Here is a 16,132-nt window from a genome sequence, read left to right as displayed (position 1 = left end):
GAGCGAGAAAGAGAGAGAGAGAGAGAGAAGGACTAAAGTGGAGGATGTTGATATGTCTGTGCGTGGTGTGTAGTGTGTAGTGCGTACTGACCGCTTGCGCAGGTCGGGCGGCGTGTAGGGCGCGCCGGCGTGTCGCGCCCACTCGCGCTCGAACTCGTGCTCCAGGATCTCCGCGCCGCGCTTGCGCGTCAGCCCCGTCTCCTCCAGCGACAGCTCGCACATCTGCATGTCGTCCACCCCTGCACAACACACACGCTCATTGCATATCATAATGTATACTTACGGTACTTGAGTACTGTTTGTTTGATTAAATTAACTTCTCAAGTGGCTTTAATATGATTAGCAAAAAAATTACAAGCAGATCGTAAAAAAATTTAGGAACTGTAAAGACTACATTGTACCTTAAAAATGACTTTATATATTGAATACAAGAATATGTGAATTAAAAAAAAGCTATTTGTAATTGTAATTTTGGTTAATAAGTGAGCATAAAGCATTGTCCCGTACCGGCCTGCAGCAGCACGGGCGTCTTGTCGGGGTGCAGCTCCATCTGCCGCGCGACGTACTGCCCGTCGAAGTGCGCGTACCACCAGCCGCGGCGGTCGGGCGCGTCGCCGGGCGCGCCGGCGCGCACGAAGGGGATGCGGAAGTACCGGTGGCGCGCGCCCAGCACCGAGCCGCGCCCCACCGCGCGCGGCGCACGCGCTGCCACACAACGCACATACACACTACCATCGCAGTATACTATACACTATCAAATTCCATATTCAATACTGATTTTCATACCCGTTATAACATAACATCAGTTCATTGATTCGATGATTAAGAAAAAAATATGGAAACATTTTTCACTAATCTATTGTTTCTGAAAGTCTAATAAATATTAAACAATATAAAATTCAATAATTTCGAAAACACATGGACATTATCAAGTACAACCCAAAATAAATTATCGCTAACCAGCATCCATTATAGACTGTGGCGCCCTCTCCTGGTCCGCCATGGTGGTCTTGCGCGCGTTCTTTGCCTTCCACGCGTGGTACACCTTCAGTCGACGGTGGAACTCATGACGGCAAGCCTACAAAGAAACGTTGGTATAAAATAAATTAAATGAAGTGCTTTTTGTGATGTTCAATAAAATATACAGTGGTAATTAAGGGGGTATAAAATACATGTACAAAAATAATTACTTTAATCGACTACTAATAGTAAAAAAAAACTAAACTAAATACTTTACATTAGTATCTAAGCCTGGAATAATCTAATCCGTTGGCATAAGTAAAGCCCTCTTTCAATAAACTTTCTTAATATGAAGTCATAAACGAATTAATGTGTGTATAATTTCTGGTACAGTCAGGCTCAAATTAATGTAATGTGGACAAAGACTAAATGTATGGTTTATAAAGGTATCAATATTGAACATCGCCCTGTTTTACGACTATAAAATCTGTCAAAGATGATAATTCCAAACACATCTCACCTCCAACAGTTCGATGTCACACGACGTGTTGATGGTGTCCCGCAGCTCGGAGTACTTCCACTTGGACAAGTCGTATTTCTGCTTGCCCTGCATCGCTTGCTGCATCCTCACGCGCTCCGACCTGGTGCACCACACCTTTATTGTACACCGCTATTTCCTCGTATTTGAGGGTTAGTATAATTGGAGACCAGACCGGGTAAGTTAGTTGAGAGCTCTACACTAATGTTAACGTTTTTTGTTAATTTATAGCTGATACAGAATTTTATTCACTTATAGAAAGCTATTGTACTATAGGCAATATTTTATTTTTTATATTCTGGGTAAAGACTGCGATCAAAGACACGAGCAAAATCTATATTTTATATCTACACAAGCAATAATAATTCACTTATGCTTAAAGAACTGAACTAAAACAATATCTATTAAACATGAAGTATCTATTGACCAGCTAGCCATCATATAAAAAGGTATACCTAACTCACTGGGCATTTAGAAACGAGGGTCAAAGGAACTTATTTATTACTGCATTGGACGTGTAAGTAATCGACGCTGAAGTACCTACAATATAAATTTATTCAAATCACTTCCTACATATTTGAATAAAGAGGGAGAAACTATTGTATCTAAGCAAAAATCGCAATTAGTGCATATTATATCTAATAAACTACAGACAACTGAGACGCGAAATTACGATATTAATAAAATTGCGTTTAGTACGAAAGCGCTATTCCTAGTCACTACAACGTATTAAATATAAACGTTATACATGCAATGATTTCTTATGCTTACGCGAATATTAAACATTGAAATAAAACCACGCTACTCAGAGTACTTACGGCTTGGGGGGGGACGCCCAGTCCCCCCGTGACTATTTAGGTAGTCTTTGAAACGTCGGAAGACAATTATAATATAAAAAGCGCGATAAAATCCAAAATATAGTTTTATTTCAATGTGCATTAGTTGAAACCATAAAACCGCTAATAGACAGTGACATCGCAACGATACGATTCCATTTTTTATAATCTTGTCGAAATATTATGAACCCTAAAGTAAATTGAAATAAGGTTTTCACTTAAATATATCAACTGTCAAGTATAACAATAATAAGCCACATGTACACATATTTCGAATTCTATCGATTAATTTAAGAAATCGAATATATTGTGACGTCATTGTTTACATAAAATTCATGCAGAAGTAACAGAAGCCTTGAAAGAGAGATGTTAGCACAGTTAGTGAGGTACTACTGATCTACAGACGTTTGGAGCGTCTAAAGCGACATTAGCGTAACATAAGACAACTATACCCTATAAAATTTACTTGATTAAGAATGACACATTGTCAAACTCAAATGACAAATAATTACTATCGCATAATAAAATGTTTTATTAAAATTTTACTATACATTGTCTCGTTGGTTCAGAGTTTTAAATAAATTAAAGCTGTATAAATGTTGTCTGCATAGACTTTATGATATCGATTAAATTTATATGTGTCATTTTAATCGATTAAAATTCCATAGAGTATAGTGAGTTTTTTCGAATTACGCCTACGCAAGGGCCGTGTTAACGTGCAGGACATTAGTCGTATCACACTGAGTACCTGTTCAATTTATTCTCGCCATTCACTGACTCCATTGTTGAGAAACTGCGCCAACATATCATTATATTACTTACACTGTACTGTCATAATTAATATTGTATAAAAAAAACACTTTTTTATAAAATTCATAACACACCTTTCTATCATACTGTTATATTCTTTTAAAATTCTATATAATTCGTACAAATAAATAATAGACCCGTAATAGTATTTTACGTCTATTTTAACAAGTAAGCACGGTATAATACCTATTTCGGGACCCATTTTTTATTTGATATATAATCATTTATATTATGTACAGTCAGCCACAAAAGCAGCTGAACAAATTGAAAACTTCAATAAGCATAAACATATTATTTAAACAAAAAAAAAAACCAAACATTTGACAGAAGATTTTGAGAAGAGTTTAAAGATGATTTGAAATTTTGAATTTGTTCAGATAATTTGCGGCAGACTGTACTTGAGCCGTGTCGAGTATGCGCTCTGCAGCAGAAGTGTAGTCATAAAAGTCATTAAGGTCCGTATTCACAAACAATACTTCGCTAAACACAGCTCAATGCTATAAGCAGTCTGTTTCTCATTCCTGCAGTATGATTGCGCCTAAGGGGAGCTGGCATTGCTAATATTGAAATACAACTTTGCCTAAGTCGCCTCTCAGATAGACAAAGCTGAACAAAGCCAAACATAAGTCCGGACGCACTGTGTCTTCATAGTATTGTTTGTGAACATCGATGACCGCGTTCAGATGGTGTACTTTCAACATGAGCTACGCGCGGAATTGCTCATGTTTTATAAATGTGTGTCGGCATATTACGTGTACATAAAAAATAAATGATATAGTGCTGATTGTGAAAACACGTTGAACGCGTGTCATCCGAATTGCGTCTTAATCCGGTCAATTTAGACATTCTAAGTTACAATAATTCCCATCCGTCTGAAAATGGGTAAATTTCTTCAAAACATATATAAAATTTAAATTTCAAAACTTTAACCTTGATTTTTTTTCCACTTGGGAAGTATTGAAAATTTATTTTTAATTATGTTTTAAACGATTTTACCTATTTTCAGCTGTATGGGAATTTTTGTAACAACACTCTTATTTTTTAGTCTTATTTGACCGGACTATCTTATTCTATGAGTGTCAACCAGTCGAGAGACTAGTTGACCGACTTAATATTAACGATAATTTTATATAATATCTTAAAAATGATTATTATTTTATTTTCATTACTTGGTACATACCTGCGTAATTGCGGTGGGGATCCTTCGACGTGTCCGTTGGTTTCCTTTGCCAATCTCACAGCCATCTCATGATCCCTTCGTTCTTGTTCTAGCCTATTTAATGTATTGAAAAATAATTCAATATAAAATGGTGCAAAATTTCTAACAAAAGTATGTACTCATAATAAATAAAATAATTCTAAAGGCAATATGATCTTGTTGAGATGGAATAAATAAAATGTAGAAGTGATATTTATCGAGTGAAAATATCACGCGGTATCGTGTGGGGATCAGTAATGTATGACAAATAGTAGATTTTCCATTTGTATCTGCGGGCTAAAAAACTGTCACCCTTCTTATTAAGGACTAAATCACCCGATATCGCGTGATGGAAGTATATCGACCGTGTAGAACCAAATCATACTGTGTGTGAATAACTACATTGCATAGAACTTAAGCATTAAAAGCTTTAACTAAATGCATTATTTATCGATAAAAAAGATAACCAAAAAAATATAATTCATAATTTTTTACTTCTAAAAAAAAGGCAAGGATTACCTCTCCCGATTTTCCTGGTCTGCTTTGACGGCCTCTTCCATTTGCTGCTGCAGCTTCACAGCTGCGATGCGGTCCTGTTCCTCTTGCCTGAGCCTCTCGGCCTCTTCGGCTTTGCGTCTTGCTTCCATTTCCGCTTTACTGATATTAAAAAATAATGAAGTTACTGATTGTCACAAGAATAAAAATATTTTTAATATTTTTTTTACTATTACCAGCAAGCTACAAATCACCCTTCTTTGTAAGTGGTTTAAAATTTGTACCATGTTTTGTAAAATCATGTAAACATTCATATCAATCAATTGTCAGTTTTTCCTGAGCATTTGGATTCTTTGACATATTTCTTTGTATGGCCATATTAACGATTAGCCATTTTTGGAAGCCATTTAACACTTACAGCCTGCGATGTTCTTCCTCTTGTCTGATTCTCTCGAGTTCCTTCCGTTTGGCTTCCTCTGCCGCGCGCATCTCCGCTTCGAGTTTACGCAACCTTTCTTGTTCCTCTCTGTAGGGAACGGAGAAAAAGTATTGAATCAGCATAAAAAATAATGGTGAATGTAATACGCGCAAGTAGTGTAATTATATTTTTATGTAATTTGTTCAATTGCGTCAATTTTTTTTATCTGATGCCATTTGATATTAGAGAATAATGATATAATGTAAACTCGACAATTTTTTTGGTCCTTCTAGCCGGATATATTGGTTTTGCATGACATGCTCGGAAATTTGGAGAATAGTTTGCGTTTTACCTGTTTTTCTGATCAATCATAGCCTTCTGCAGAGATGCCATTTGTGCCTCGACGTCTTTGTTTAATTTTTCGTACTGTTGGTCTAGCTCACTGCGACTCATCTTCTCATTTTTCTGTATTAAAAAAAAAAAACTTTCTTATGGTTAGATAAAAGACAGGTAACAAAAGTTTCTACTACGCGAATTATGGACATATATTTTTATGAATTAATTTAGGGGTGTTCATGATTAATCTACGTATAACCGGTATTTGTAGTACAGGGTGTTGTAACCTTGATGGTGTTGCAGGCGTCGTCGACGGCGGCGCGCAGAGCCTGTATGCGCTGCAGCGCGGCGGGCGCGGCGGGCCCGAGCTGCGCGGTGGCGCGCTGCATGTGGTCGAGCGAGGCGAGCAGGCGGCGCGCGCGCGCCAGCGCCGCCAGCCGCGGCCGGTGCCGCGCGCGCGCCACGTGCCCGCGCACCACGCGCTGGATCAGGATCAGGCACTCGCGCCGGTACGCTATCTTGTTCTTCACTGCAACATATTGCATATTGAACGTAGGTATTTATAGACGGGTTTATGTTTTATTACTGTCAAAAAATATTTTCAGTGGTACAAATTAATATGAAAAATACTATACACATATTCATATACTATCTTACAAATTAAACTAAGCCAGTTCAATAGACTTAAATAAAAAAAACAAAGAAAAATACTACCAGGCCCCATATAACATGATTTTTTTTTTTTATTATTCCTCAAATTTAAAAGGACCCATACATAGTAACATTTTTGTAACTTTTCTTCTATTAATAGTGAAAATAATTCACATATTACTCACGTTTAATAATGGACAGCACAGCGAAAATACTCTTTCTCCATCTAGATTTGACGAGCCAAGACAGAACTGATCCCACTATGGATTTTAAGTTCTCCGGGTCAGATTTCATCATGGTATCGAATTCGGAATACTTTCCCGGGCGGAAAACACACGCGTCACACCAAACTTGTAGTCTTTATCGGATAAACCCAAACTGTGGATCATTGCCTGAAAGAAAGAACATTGTTAGAGATACTGAGTTTACTTTCTTTTTTTTTTATATAATGCATGATTACAGTGTTATACTCGATATACTTTAGAGGTTGTTTCTTTTGTATATTGTGTCTTTAGAATCTTATAGACTGATATAAAAAAATACATATAGACCATAAAATCTACTGCTTATAAAAAAATCTCAGATTTTAAAACAGATTGAACGTTACCTCGCAGAACACTTTAGGCGGCAGATGATGCAGTTTCTGCGGCAGGTACGGAAGGTACATGCGGTGCAGGTTCCCGGCACGGCGTGCGGGATGGGAACCCGCGCTCCATCAGAGCTAGGACGGCTGCGGTACCACTGCACTGTAACTGTGCCAGCACTAACCCGCCCTCTACTGCGCGCCCCGTCATCACTGAGTTTGGCTTGATGCAGCGTACGAAGTTAGTACCCTGGACGTTAAGAGAATTGGCTACAGTATAATTATTAATTACTTACAAAAAATAACAGCTTCACTATTGTAATTCATGAACTTGATGAGTGTATTGGTTGTTAAAAATATTTTTACAATGACTCTATACCCAACATTTCATGAACTTAATGAGTGTATTGGTGGTTTAAAATATTTTTACAATGAATCTATACCCAATTTTATAAGGACTGTTGGCTTGCCAAAGAGGCAGCTGTCAGTTACTATAGGTTAGCTTACTTTGTCAACTTTAGCTATAAAGCAAAACCAGGACGTCCATACTAACATTCTCCTTCAGCTTATCCATTAACTGCGTCAACTGTGTTCGGAACTCTGGCGCCGACGGATATGAAGTTAAGCTTGCCCTTAGCGTTGTTATTATCGGAAGCTCGGAACAACTCCTGGACTAACGCACTCTCAGACTCTTGGACTAGGAACTCGAGCGACGCGTGGAGGGCGTCATTATTCTTCTCTATGAATTGATTCTGTGGACAAATTTAAAGAATTAAACAATCTACAGGGTGTTACAAAAAGGTTTTATAAAATTTAAATCACCTGCAGGGGTGACAATTTGTAACTGATTAAGACGAAAATTATATACCGTATAAATTGAAGTTAAAGAAGGATAAAAAATGTACAGGGTGTTCCAAAAAGGTGATTAAAAATTCCGTGCAGATATGATTTGTGCGTTATTGATAAAGTGGAAAAATAATGTACACACCGTTTTATTACAGAGTATGGAGTAACGAATACGAATTCTACAGGGTGTTATAATAGTTAATCTACACATTGTTGGGTTGATAGCATTTTTTATTGGCAGTGTTTGTCATTGTAGTTGCAGTTAATTTTCTTTCGGTTAAACTTTTTCAGGGTATTTTGAAAAAATAATACTTTAATAAAACCATATTAAAGTTTTATATGGATAAATTGAAGTGTACGTACAGTGTTGTAACAGACAGCGCCGGCGAAGTGTCTGAGCAAGAAGCCCTCATCGTCGCGCAGCGTGCGGTGCGCCTTCAGACGGGACGAGCGCGGCACTTGGATCCTGTACACGTATGCTTCATACATTTCTACCGAACCATTTATTTTATGTGACTTAAGTAACGACAAACGTAGTTTAATGCCAGAGATTTCACATTCAATGTTCTTAGTGGTGATATTTAAATGTAACAGAAGCGTTTATTATCAATTGGTTGGTTTCTGGCTCATATACACACAGAGATAGGCCTTTTGTCCCTCATGGGTAGACAGAGGCGTAACTAGTGCCACCCACCTCATTTTTCATCTTACGTATATTCATATTTATTCAATAATATTACGATATTTTTAATCACAAGAAAATATCTGCGGTGGCTCGTATATGGCTTATCTATTGTGTACATTTCGACCTCTATTTGTCGGTTATTAATAGCTGTGAGCCACCCCAATAAAATAAAATAAAATTATGACTTATAGGAAGAGTCAAGACTTTATGTAGAGCCAATGCCCCTGAGCGTTAAGAGCGATGTACTATAAAGCTCACTAGATGGCGGTAACTGTAGCTATACGGCATTGTATGTTGAAATGCTTGGTTGTCAAAATATTATGTATCTTAGCTCGGTGGACGAATAGATTTTGAACTGGTATTCGTTATGGAAATTAAATGAATTTTCGGATTTTATTGTAGTTTTTAAAAAATGATATTTCTCCCGACGCTTCGAAAGCTTTGCAGCCGTCATGGTCACAGGATGGACTAGTAGTCATTAAAAAAAGTTGTGGACTATACCTGTTGTTATTGGTACCCAGCTGCTTGTGAACCGAATGTGTGAAGTGTCCAAACTCAGGCTTGGGAAGTTTCGACTCCTCGTCTAATAAGTGGAATATGCCGTGGTTTTGCTCTCGATTAAATCTGTAAATATAAAGTTTTATTTGATTACTATATTCCCTTTTGTTATATAAATACTATTGCCCGTGGCTCCGCTCACGTGACAAAGTTTTTCCTGGAAGACCCGCTTTAATTTTTTCCAGGACAAAAAGGAGCAAATAGCACTCAGGGGTAATGTACTTCCTTCAGTGACAGAATTTTCAAAATCGGTTCAGTAGTTCCAAAGACTAAATTTAAGATACATACAAACAAACTCGCAAACTTTCCCTTTTATAATATTAATAATAATGCACTCTTTGTTTATCTTTAAATATGGTATTTGTGCCAATACTTAATATTAAAGACATATTAAAATACCTTAAAATTAAACCCGTCTAACTTACCGATACAATCTTGATTATCCACAAATCTGATCTCAGGCACATTAAGACCCTCTCTCTTGTACAGCTCCTGTTCGTTCTTCAATATCCTCTCGTTGAAGAACTGCTGCAGTTCTCGTTACAGTAGTTGATGCAGAACTGCTCAAAGCTGTTCATTTGGAAGTATTCTGCAAAATAATAGGACTTGTGGTGTTCTTACTTTTACCTTCAAGAATACATGAAAACATATATGTGTTTCTATTGATCCAATTTGAAATAATGGTTATCGAAGCTATTGCTTACGAAATTGAAAAGATAATTATTATATATATACAGGGTGTTGACAATTAAGATAGTGTGTTAAAAAAAAGGAAAAGAAATATTAAAATCGATAAACAAAAAAAATGCATCTTTACTACTAATAACCATTCCAACAGTCAACCTTTTTTTCTGTCAAATAAAAAAATCCTCACCAAATCCAGCGATGTCGAGCACGCCGATGTAGTAGGCGGAGGCCTGGAAGGGTATGCTGACATTGATGCGGTGCACGATGTAGTCGAAGAGCCGGCTGTACACCGCCTTGGCGAGCGCGTCGCGCGCGTTCGCCGCCTCGTACGTCTTCAGCGGCACCCTGCCACAACACGTACATCTTACCGGCAGTTCGGCTATACATATCTTGGTATAGTTGACGTTTTTTTAGCGCTACAAGACATTTGTTAATATGTTGATAAGGTATTTTTAGATGATTTTATGTATTTATTTAAAAGAAATGTGTATTTAATTTCTGCTGGATTTATAAAAATAAGTTCTCTAGAAGTTGGATTCCTTTTATGGTAGTGTTATTTCAAGTACAACTTAACCTAAGTTTACGTCTATGAAATTTGTCTTACCTGATTTGTCTTTACTCACCACTGGTAGTACATACAGGAGTTGTAACTTCAGCGCAATAACAAAGTGTATAGAGGCACTAGTCATGAGCACAGTTGTGATTAGTTCGGTAGTGGACGGTATAGGTCATTTCATCCACGAAGACGCGCTCCATCTAGTTTAGAGCGAGGGTCTTGGGGACATTGCGGAGTGTCACAGGGTACGGAGAATAGTCCAAAGCAATTTCTCCGACATTATCCATCGTAGTGTGCTTGTATATCTCCTCCTCGACCCGCACGTTGTGTATAGTGGTCGGTACGTACATGATGGCGGTGCCCTTGGCGCCGGCGCGCGCGCTCTGCAGGCGCGCGACGAGCGCGGCGCGCAGGTCGGCGGGCGCGACGCCGAGCAGGGCGCGGCGCGCCAGCGCGCGCTCGGAGCCCTCGGACACGCGACAGCCGCCGCGCGCGCCCGCCTCCTCCTCGCCCGCACGTTGTGTATAGTGGTCGGTACGTACATGATGGCGGTGCCCTTGGCGCCGGCGCGCGCTGCATGAGGCGCGCGACGAGCGCGGCGCGCAGGTCGGCGGGCGCGACGCCGAGCAGGCGCGGCGGCCAGCGCGCGCTCGGAGCCCTCGGACACGCGACAGCCGCCGCGCGCGCCCGCCTCCTCCTCGCCCGCACGTTGTGTATAGTGGTCGGTACGTACATGATGGCGGTGCCCTTGGCGCCGGCGCGCGCGCTTCGCATGAGGCGCGCGACGAGCGCAACGCGCAGGTCGGCGGGCGCGACGCCGAGCAGGCGCGCGGCGGCCCAGCGCGCGCTCGGAGCCCTCGGACACGCGACAGCCGCCGCGCGCGCCCGCCTCCTCCTCGCCCGCACGTTGTGTATAGTGGTCGGTACGTACATGATGGCGGTGCCCTTGGCGCCGGCGCGCGCGCTTCTGCATGAGGCGCGCGACGAGCGGCGCGCAGGTCGGCAGGCGCGACGCCGAGCAGGCGCGGCGGCGCCCAGCGCGCGCTCGAGCCCTCGGACACGCGACAGCGCCGCGCGCGCCCGCCTCCTCCTCGCCCGCACGTTGTGTATAGTGGTCGGTACGTACATGATGGCGGTGCCCTTGGCGCCGCGCGCGCGCTCTGCATGAGGCGCGCGACGAGCGCGGCGCGCAGGTCGGCGGGCGCGACGCCGAGCAGGCGCGCGGCGCCCGCGCGCTCGGAGCCCTCGGACACGCGACAGCCGCCGCGCGCGCCCGCCTCCTCCTCGAACCGCACGTTGCCGAGGTGCAGCACGGCGCCCACCACGCTGTACACCGCGCGCTTCTCCGCCTCCGACAGTCCCACACGGGACAGCGCCTGCGCACAATATCATCATACATTAACAACATCTATCGGCTACTATCGTGAATCTAATCTATACAAGCCAAAAACAAATTTAAAAAAAGAGTAGTGTTTGGAGTAAATAGACCCCACGGTACAAACTCACTGCTGTCAATATCACATACTTCAAACATAATCATGTTTTTTTTCGCAACCCTTATAATGCTGTTAAATACCTGATGTAATCTCTGGAAGTCCTCTACATCGTCGAGCATGGGGTCTCTCAACCCTCCCTTGGCTTGCTGCTGCTTGCTCTTACGGTCAGCACTTATTCTCTTCTCCGACTCTGGAGTAGTGAAATACTGTGTGCAGCCATTTTGCAGATACTGTAATAAACACACATAAGTACTTATATCTTGAAAGTTAATTGATTACTAAAAGTTTTGTACAAGATGTTTAATTTAACATTACCTATGTATTGGTTACCAATTTTTGAGTCAGTGACTAATAAAATTTGCTTTGCTAAGCTAGATAAATACATGAACAAATATACAAAAACAATATTTTATTTTAAATAAGCATGACTCCAAAATTGATAACCAATATGTCGGTAATCTGCAATAACTTAATGTTTTTATAAATAAACTCACGGTATAATCGCCGGGGTTGGTGATCTCCAACTCATTCCTCAACTCAGCCGGCGCTCCAGCGCACAGCAAGTAGAACACATGGTAGTTCCTCTCCTCAGCACTCTGGGTGCATATCCTGGACTTCTCGAGGAGGTAGTGGGAGATGTGGCCTCCTACCACCTGGTATTTGTTGTTGAAGTGCACCTCCATGAACTTGCCGAAACGGGAGCTGTTGTTGTTACGAGTCGTTTTCGCGTTACCGAACGCTTCGAGAATTGGATTCGCTGCAAGGAATTAGAATTGTATTTGTATAGCGATTTGTAGAATCTTTGGAAGGGAATTTTCTGAATAGTTATGAGGGATAGCTTGAAAGATTCTTTGTGTAATGTAAGTTCCAAATTAACACATAAAAAAACTATAAATACATATCGACGTTTGAAAGGTAATTATATATAAGCCAAAATATACCTAAAACTAATTACCTACTATACACATATTTGGAAACGTCAGATTTTCTGCGTCGTTTGATCTAGATTTTGTAGTGCTGAGACAATTTTAACATCAATTATTACAAAGTAAAATGATTGATCATATTGAATTTTCTTATTTAGATCAAAAACTTAAATCGTTCTACTCAAAATTTACTGATTGTCGCTTAGATATGATTGCCTCAATTTGCATCAAGCGACGATATAAGATTTCATAAATTCTCTAACGTAAATACTAATATCAGATTTCTATCGGTTTTACTGAATTAATAAGTTATTCTACAAACTATTTAATCTGGTTATGTGGCTGTGGATTTTGGATAAAATACCTGAGGTTCGAGTTTTATTGCTAGGATGAGACAATTATAATAATAATAATAATGCATTTATTTGTTGAATATTGTGAAAAGTTGTTACATGTTATTAATTAGCTCATAGTATTCTGCCGTTTTTAGCGTACAAATATTTTCTTAAAACTTTTCATGAAAGAAATCATTTACAGAATAATAACATTTATCAAAATTAACTACGTACTTTTAGATTCGATAAACGTGAATTTCTCATGCACTACATGATAGGTTCTTCTATCACATCATAGGACGGAGATAAGCTTGGCATCAGTATCACATCACTTATGAGGCAACAGTCTATACATACTGTTTAAGGACCTGACCGTTGCCCCAAAAATGACATCAATATAGGACAAAAAAAGTTGATGGATGTCAATAATTTAATGTTTAAAAACACAAGTATTTACTGCGCAGTTTTATTAGCGAAACATCAGACTTTCAAACATTAATTTATATAACATTTTATTCGAATAAAATATAAGTGTTACGTGTGTTTCGTTTTCTAGACGCGATTATTTATGCGATGCATTCCACGATATAACGTAATATATAAGTTGTATAATATTTGGAAATTCGCACGTTACTGTTTATCAAACGTGCAATATGTATCTGTGCCGAGTAATATTACGAAAAACAGCGCCGATGTTTGACGATGTTTGCATACCAATTAACATCAACACATACTAGTTTAGGACCGTTGTTTTGTTTACGTAGTTTCGCTGGTGGAATATATTTCGTATACACGATTAGGGATGGGTAGATAATGAAAAACTCGTTGTAGTGTTTGTTTGTGAATAGTCACAGGGCCTGTCGATAATAATGACACCGATTAGTGTAATTCTAGTGATCATCAATCGACTTATATTTCCGATTTTTAATTGACTTAAAAAAAGAGTTTATCTACCCGACGTTTATTTTTTTTAATTGTATTTTTTACTTACCATTAAAGGAGCTATTGACACTTCGTATCAGGGTTCAATTATCGATAAATATTGAATCAAAATTAGGGCCCTATTTTACTGACGGTATATATAATATTCTATAGCTGATAAAATTTTTAAATTCATTTCACTATTTCCAGTGAACTTGAAGTGATTAACATACTAAAAAACATCATATTTTAACACCATATCAAATATGAGTGTATTTAAAAAGTCCTCCAACACCATAACGTGGCTTCACACTCAGGTGTCTTCGTAATCTGGTGAAACAGCATACCAACTTCTCTGGTGAAGTTGTATCAATATTCATTGGGGCCAAGTCGGATATCGCAACAATTGGGTATTTGACATAGTAAAGAAATAAATAAATTTGGTATTGAACATTATATAATTTAAGGTGTTAATTAAGAATATTTGACTTAAATTACAAATAAAAATTATTTAATATTTTATTTTCCTAAATAAAAATAAGAGTTTTTGAATCTGTGCATCATTTACAAGAAACGTCTCAAGCGAGCAAGACTAGAGAACGTGACGTCACGATGTATTATATGTAATGTCTTGTCTATTGGTCTTGTAATTCCGAAAAGATTTTGGCGCGTTTCGCAGGTTTCATTAATATTTATTTGATTATTTCGTGTCCAAAGTGCACTTCACCGAAAAACAAACATGGAAATTGGTTTTATTCAAGCGGACAGTGCAAATTTGCCAAAAATTGTGTCTTTTATGATCGCAAATTTCTTTGCCTCAAACTCGGACTTTTGTTCTGCAGAATTGAGGAACGTGAAAACTTCATTGTAAGTACAAAACTATCCTTTTCTGATATTTTGTTCAATTCACAATAGATTACAGTTTGATTTATGTACTTAGCCTTATTTTGTTTTGCTATAAAATAACCTTTGTGTCATGCATATGATAGGTACATGTTTACTTTGTAGACTATAAATACAAATAATACATTTATTACGTTACCAATAAAATCATAACTTATAAGAATCTTACTCTGGTTAGGTACCTGTTATTTGTGTAAAATCTTTTCAACGAAAAGTTTCTCGTATTGTGGCTATCTGTGATGCTTTATTTCTATTTTTACAGATCATCAAGACAGTTGTATGGTGATGATGCTAATTCATATGCTAACTCAAATCCTAAAACATCAAGCTGATTACAAAGTGCCCGACATTCTTCAGTTCTCGATGCATTATTAGAGCATCAAGCATAAGAAAGGAAGTGACTGTGAAACGTTTTTAGCCAAAATTAATGGTGTTTTTACACAAGAAAATATAAATTTTGTGGAAAGTCTGACTCGAGCACAACACGAAATTCAAGCATGGCATGAGTTAAGGTATTATTTATTTATAGGTATTTGATTGCATTTTAAATGTGATGTTGCCTTTTTAAATGTGATTTGATACTGTAAGTATTGAACTAATAAGATATTTAAAATCAATGTTCTAGAGCAAAATTCCCAACTTGGGGTCTGTGGACATATCTAGAGTCGGCTGATTTCAATGTTAAAGCTATATGAAGTTTCAGGTTGTGCTTAAGAGAAGCATTTTATTGTGATTTAAGGAGGTCTGTGGTGATCATCTTTGCTCATTTAGTGGTCCACAGCTAAGAAAGGTTGGAAAATGCTGTCTTAGATTAATATATATTGGAATTATATGTTTCCATGTGAGATGCAATCTCAAAATGTAAATTAGTCTTGTAGCTTTACTAGTCTTTGATGTTTGTGTTCACATTCATATGTGTTGGGCACCCATTCTACAGGGCATCCTAGTGGGGATATAAATGTATATGTGGCCACCAGGCAGTCACTAGTTTAACATTTAAAAAATGAATTTTCTTTTCAGGAATAAAAGCATCAAAAGCATTTGATGTTTCACGATGCAAAATAACTGTTGGATCCTTGGTTGCCTTAATAATGGGAGCTAAAGTACCAGATACTCCAACCATGAAAAGAGGAAAATCATTGGAAGAAGTAGTAAGAAAGGAGTTGGAAAAAAATATGACAAGATTGCAGAATGTGGTTTTATTATTAGCCAAAAATTCCCAATGGTAGCTGCATCGCCAGATGGTATTTTAAAGGGTGACACAGTTATTGAAATTAAATGTCCAACAAGCCAAAAAAGTTTTATATACTATATATGTAACAACACAATCACAGAAAAGTTTGCAGTCTAAGTTCTTTTGCAAATGTATGTGAGTAATTTAACAAAAGGTTTAT

At 38.7% G+C, this 16,132-nt stretch overlaps 1 pseudogene; it reads right to left on the bottom strand.

Annotated features, from left to right (window-relative positions):
- LOC119189948 overlaps positions 1–12,621 on the bottom strand; it is a 14,290-nt pseudogene extending 1,669 nt beyond the window's left edge.
- Positions 12,622–16,132: the final 3,511 nt, after the last annotated feature.

This window comes from Manduca sexta, chromosome 20 (genome assembly GCF_014839805.1).
Source record: "Manduca sexta isolate Smith_Timp_Sample1 chromosome 20, JHU_Msex_v1.0, whole genome shotgun sequence".
NCBI lineage: Eukaryota > Metazoa > Arthropoda > Insecta > Lepidoptera > Sphingidae > Manduca > Manduca sexta.
This window is presented reverse-complemented; position numbering and strand designations above follow the sequence as displayed.